This window comes from Emydura macquarii, unplaced genomic scaffold, assembly GCF_026122565.2.
Source record: "Emydura macquarii macquarii isolate MOO-44397 ecotype Brisbane River unplaced genomic scaffold, CSIRO-AGI_Emac_v2 contig_3517, whole genome shotgun sequence".
Lineage (NCBI taxonomy): Eukaryota > Metazoa > Chordata > Testudines > Chelidae > Emydura > Emydura macquarii.
In genome coordinates, this window is record NW_027133654.1 from 6,990,279 (window position 1) to 6,996,278 (window position 6,000).

The following is a 6,000-nucleotide window of genomic DNA, read 5'->3' on the forward strand; positions in this document are numbered from 1 at the left end:
AAGGCATTAGGCTTGTGTGAGAGGGAGAAGTGCAACTTAATAGGAGGGGAAGGAGAGGATATGGGTCTCATTAAATAAATATGCTTTCAAACATTTATTATTCCACTCTTGTTTGGTTTTGATTTCTTCCCCCCTCCCTCAGAACAGTTTGCATGAACAATTTGATTTCCTCCTCCCCTCTAATTGCAGCTAATAAAGATTAGTTGGTGTTTGGTCCTTTTTGGCCACATGCTGCCTCATTAGCTAAGTAAAAACCTCATTTATTAGTGATCCAGTAATTGTGCTAGGAGATGGGTTTGTTCTGTCAGCGGCCAGTTGGATTACAGAGGCCTTGATGTCATTTGCCATTTGTTTGCTCTTTTAAACAAACAGCAGGGGTTGCTCATTTAAACAATTAGGTGAGTTTAGGAGAAACTGATTAAAAGCAACAAAAAACAAGGCTTCTAGCCTTGAGTCAGATCACTTGGCTAACATGAGGCCACTGAAATAGTAGATGTAACGTGACAATAACACACCATAATTATTTTATTGTGTATTAGAGAGGGACAGCTTTGCTCATTTGGGGTCAAAATCTGCTCTCAGTTGCACTGATGTACATTGAGTTACTGTAGGTTTACACCATTGTCACTGAATTTGGCAGAATATGATTCATTAGCCATTAAGTGCCCAAGTAATTTAAAGGGTCAGACAAATCATGTCTCATGATTGGAACTGTCTTTGCTTTTTGCTTTAACACTTCTATGTTTTCCCTACACTAAGAGCAATAATATTCTTTCAATGTGAATGGCTGACTAAGGGGAAAGCAAAACGAAAAAGATAAAAAATAAGAAGCTGTCTCCATGAGAGTGTGCCTCCTCTGTAACTTTCTGCCTCACAAAAATGGCAGTTACTTCTGCAGAAAAGTGGCTTGGAAATTGAAAGGTGTGGTACAAAGTAAATAATAATTACAGTGTCATAGTTACATATCTGACAGATACTTTCCAGATTCTATGCCCATCAGCAATAGGGTGGAGTTTTTATACTGCAAGTGGTAGTTCATATGTGCAATCTGTATGAAGGAAAGTATTGTCTCTTAATGTTATCTCCAACTAATCTGTGGGGAGGCTAGGGAAGTTTCTGTGGCATTTGTTTGAAGATGAAGTGCAAAGCAAAAATGAAAAGAGAACTGAGCCCAGATTTCTGTAATGAATATCCCTACTAACAATGATCTGTGAGTTTTGGGGGCTGCAAGGCATTCAACGTACATATTTTAACTAACTTTTTTGATTTATTTACCCTCTATGAAATCTTGGTACTAAGGTATCCCAGAACGTGATATCACAACTACCAGTGATCTCATTGCAATATATAATAGAGTGGTTATCATTAAAAAGTCAACATTTGCCAGCATATATCATACACCTATGATAATTGTTTATTATTCTAAAAATAGGGGTAAAATCTCTGGTATCTCAGATATCACTGTGTGTTAAATGTTTGCCAAGTCTTACTTTTTAATGACAATCGCTATATCAGTGCTGCCTCATAATGACACAGCTGGAATATGTTTGGTGAACCAGAAATGCCAAGTAGGTTTCAGAGAGGATATACGTACATACATATAATTTTAACATTTATATATGTGTGCATGTGTATATGTGTGTGTTGGTGTTATATAAATATATACTCGTATTGTATGTATGTTCTGAATGCTTGCCAGAACTTAGTTAATGGGAACATTCTACACATGAATCTGAGCTTAAGTTTCCATTTTTTGCTTTGCCGCTATCCTGTAATAGAACTAGTGACTTGGTATATTGTAAGATCTGAGGCCTTGCCTTTTTGGGTAAGCAGTAGCAGCCATATTAGGAGAGACAGCAACCATAATCAAAGAAGCATGTAGTCACATCTTCACATTCCTGAAATTACATCAAGACAATGTAATATTGGTCTGTTAAGAAGGTGCTACTGACCTAATAGTATCTACCATCACCAGTTAAAGAAACAGATCTTAAGATGTTTAAAGAAAACTTTGTTTGACAGCATTCTATCTGACAAGGAATCACTTATCAAGAATTGTGATTGTAAAATCTACACTTCTTATTGTTTTGTCTTTATGGTATCCACTTCTTTATTGTTTATCTGAATAATTTCTGTCTGGTTCTTTGATTTGATGTCTGTTGCATAACTAAATGTGCAATATTTAAATCAACTAAGGTGGTGGGATATGATTAGTTAAAGAACTGTTTTCATAATAGGCTAGGATTGATGTTTTGTAATACTTTAGTTTAAAATGATTGGTAAGATATAGCTAAGCAAGACCCAAGTTTTAACTAAATAAATTGAGATCCAGAAGAAAGTTCTTTGGAACCTAACTCCAGGACACAGCCCAAGATCAGAGTTGTCGGACCTCAACACCCTGCCAACTGTTTTTACAGAAGCTGGAGTTCCCAGATAATCTAAGCCTGATTGGCCACCAGACATTTGGGAAAGAGTGGGTATTTAAATGTACCAGGTTATGCCTGGAGCCCTATGGACTGGAAATGGGTAACCTGAGCCATACAGTGTGAATTGGGGTAAGGGCAGGTGCCTTTTCCCCAGAGCCCCATGGATTGAGAAAGAGTGGGGGTGCCTTAACTGGGTTATGCCTTGAGCCCTACATATTGGGGTAAAGATGGGGTGCCCTAGTGTGCGGGTAACAATATGACAGGTGCTTTTAAACACCATAGCGACTAGCAGTTTAGCATGGTTTCCTTACTGTGAATGGGCAGAGCCTGATTTCTCAAAACCATTCTATCCAAACCATGCAACAGGTTAAGCTTTCCAGGGAAGACAAAGCCTTACATAGTTTATGGTATGGTTTTGGTTTCAGAAAACAAAATCCCAATTCCAGCCTGGTTAGGGAAATAATGTTCATCCCCTGTTAGACAACTGTGTATGTACATGACTATAAGCATGTAAAAAAAACCTCCAAACCACAGAAATATTCTATATTTTGGCAGAATTCTCCTTTTTCCTTATCTTATTTAGCTTCTTTCAAAAGATTAGATCTACAATATTAATAGTTATCAATACTAAATAATGTTTAGCACATAGAGGGACTTACAAGACATTCTCCAGAAAGCTATCTGTATTGAGCTAAGAATCAGAAAAGCACATAGTAGTTTTACAGTATATTCCAAAATGTCAGGTGAATGAATAAAGCTACAGTTGAGCATTCTGGGTCTGTAGTTACATTTTTGTCCAATGTCACTTGGGAACTGCTGGCTCATAAGGATTCAAGGTATTTGTTCCGTGTGTATATTTCAACTGCCTTTTGATTGCCTGGCTTGCCAGTGTTAAGACTCAAGCTGTGGAAAACTTGCTGGATTCACACTAGAGTATGATTTAACTTTCTCAGGAGTGGTTTAGACAGTTTCGTGCCAGCTGAATTTCACCTAAAATTTTGGGTCTGAACAAACCTAAGAAAGATAAAACTCCATATTGAGGAACAGGCAATGTAAAGTCAATTAATTTCCAAGAGAACATTTGCACAATCTAGATTAGATCCAGGCGGTGACACAATACTGGGTACACATACATTTGTAGAGAGCTTGTACCTGTTTTTTAGCTTGCAGTCCATTTTTATCTATTACCATGTTGTAGGAAGACACTCCATTGCATTAGCACAGAAGGAATCTTACAACATTTCCAATCTGCCACCTGAGTGTCATTTTTTGGTGGAGTATAGACACCTCTATTCCTTTCCTCCTTAATTCTGCATCTTCTGCACTGAGAAACATCCTAAATCTCCTTAAAAATAATTTGGAGCTAATGCAAATTAGTCTGTTTCTTAGTGCAGGGGGGATTTGAACATTCACCACACCGCACTCCTGCCAGGCAGGCTCCACAAAGCAAATGTAGCTAGGGATGCTAATAATCCCTGTGCTAGTCTCACATACATCATATGGTTATGCAAAAAGACCTCTCCACTTCAGACTTCACTGTGTGCCAGGATCAATGAAACACTCCAATTTACCAACAAGCCCTCTCTTTAAATTCTGCCTTCTTGAATTGGACACAGGTGGCCGATTCTGACCTCCTTGGGAAACCACTCTAGCATCCCTCACACTCTTCAAGAGAATCATCACTAGGTTTTGAAAAGAAAAAACCCTTTCTACCAAGACCAGATAGAAAATGTAGAATGAATGCAATGTACCTCTCAGAAGAAACAAACTACCAGCCTGATCCTACTAAGTTCTGAGCATCCTCAACTCCTGTTGCAGTGAGGGTGTTTAGCTCCAGCAGGATGCAGTCAGCACCTGACAGCTTGAATCCTAAAACCCTATTATATTGCCTCACCTGGGAACCTAGCCATATAAACCCATTCACTACAGATTTACCATGTACATAATCTCTCAACCCTCTCTTCTTCACTTTTTCACTCCTTTTCTCTGCCTCCTTTGTGTTATTCCTACATAACATATTTGTTTTGAGATGTGAATTGTGTAGGGCTGGGCCCCAGCGAAAGCCCTAAATCTCAGAAACATCCCTTTTCTTTGGAAGAGTTTGGATTCGGATCCAAACATTGAAGCTTGGGGCCATTTCTAGAGTTCTGCCATATATATGCTCTTTTCTAACGTTAGGGTTCTGTTTTGATGTAACAAGTAAGTTCCACATTTAATTAGCACCATTTTTTTTTTCTTGACTATTTTTCAAATAAAGGATTTTTTTAAAACCCCATTGCAATTACGTGTTTAACCTGAGCTGCGGTTTTGTTTTATTGTCTTACCAGGGACCAAATTCTGCATCCATTATGCCTGGACTGTTCCCAGAGCAGGACTCCACTGGGGTTAAATCCAGGCCTATCTCATATCTGTAAAATAAAATCCCTACCCTGTAACCCACCAAATAACAACAAAAATCAATTACAAAAGGTCTTTTTCCCACTCCCCTGGAACACTATAGCAAAGGAATGACCCACTCTGCACCAGTGTTTTCCACTCACCCATTCTTATAGTTTCCTGAAGGGAAACTTACATTGAAGCCTAATCTTCAATCTAACCTTGAAGCTGAATTCAGCAAGAAAGGTACATTATGAGAGTCCTTTATATTCTCTTTTAGTGATACACAGCATTACTGTGATAAGGGCCTGCTTAATTCAAATTCATTCTATTGAGTGAGACTATATATGTTTTTTTCAAGCTTTACCTAGACGAACATACTTTGACAGACAGGGAAGAGTTGGTAGAAAGTTTTACAGCTCAACTACATTAGAAAGGACACACTGCCCTTCTGCTATTCTGCATCACAGTCCTGTGGAATGTTATGACACTAATTCTCCCCTTTTCCTCCCTGATAGTAGTCAGACTTATTTAGCACTCTTTAGCTAAGGATCTAAGGAGGCACTGTTCAGCACCCCTTTGAGGTAGGCAGATGTTATATCCATTTTACTGAGAAGTTATGAATTGCTACCGTGTCACAATTAGAAATGTATCCCACACAGAGTCTGAAATCCCTGTTCCTTGTGCTAGCAATGGGAAGCCGCATGACCTAGTGGGTGGAGCACTGGACTGGGACTTGGGACCTCTTGTTCTATTTCCAGTTCTGCTGCTGGCCTGCTGGGTCACCTCGGGCAGATTATGTCACCTCTTTGTAGCTCCGTTTCCACGTCTGTACAATGGGGATAACAAGACCTTTGGAACGTGCTTTGAGCTCTATGGAGGAAGAGCGCTCACATTATCATTACAGCAGCTAGACTCTTCAGGTGTTTCAGGAAGAGATGCTGAGTATCAGGTAGGAGGCTCTGAGTCGATACTCAATTGCCTAGCAGGGCTAGGGACACTGGACTGTGTGAGTTGCTAATTCCATTCTACCTGCCTACATTCACTATACTGTTTCAGCTGGATACACTATTACTCTTCACTTTTCTATCCTACACTCTTGCACAGTGTTCCTATGTGTAGTGAAACACCTACTCGGTCCCACCATAGAGGCGGATGAAGTGATTCTTATACCTAGGCATGAGCACTCGGGGGTCCT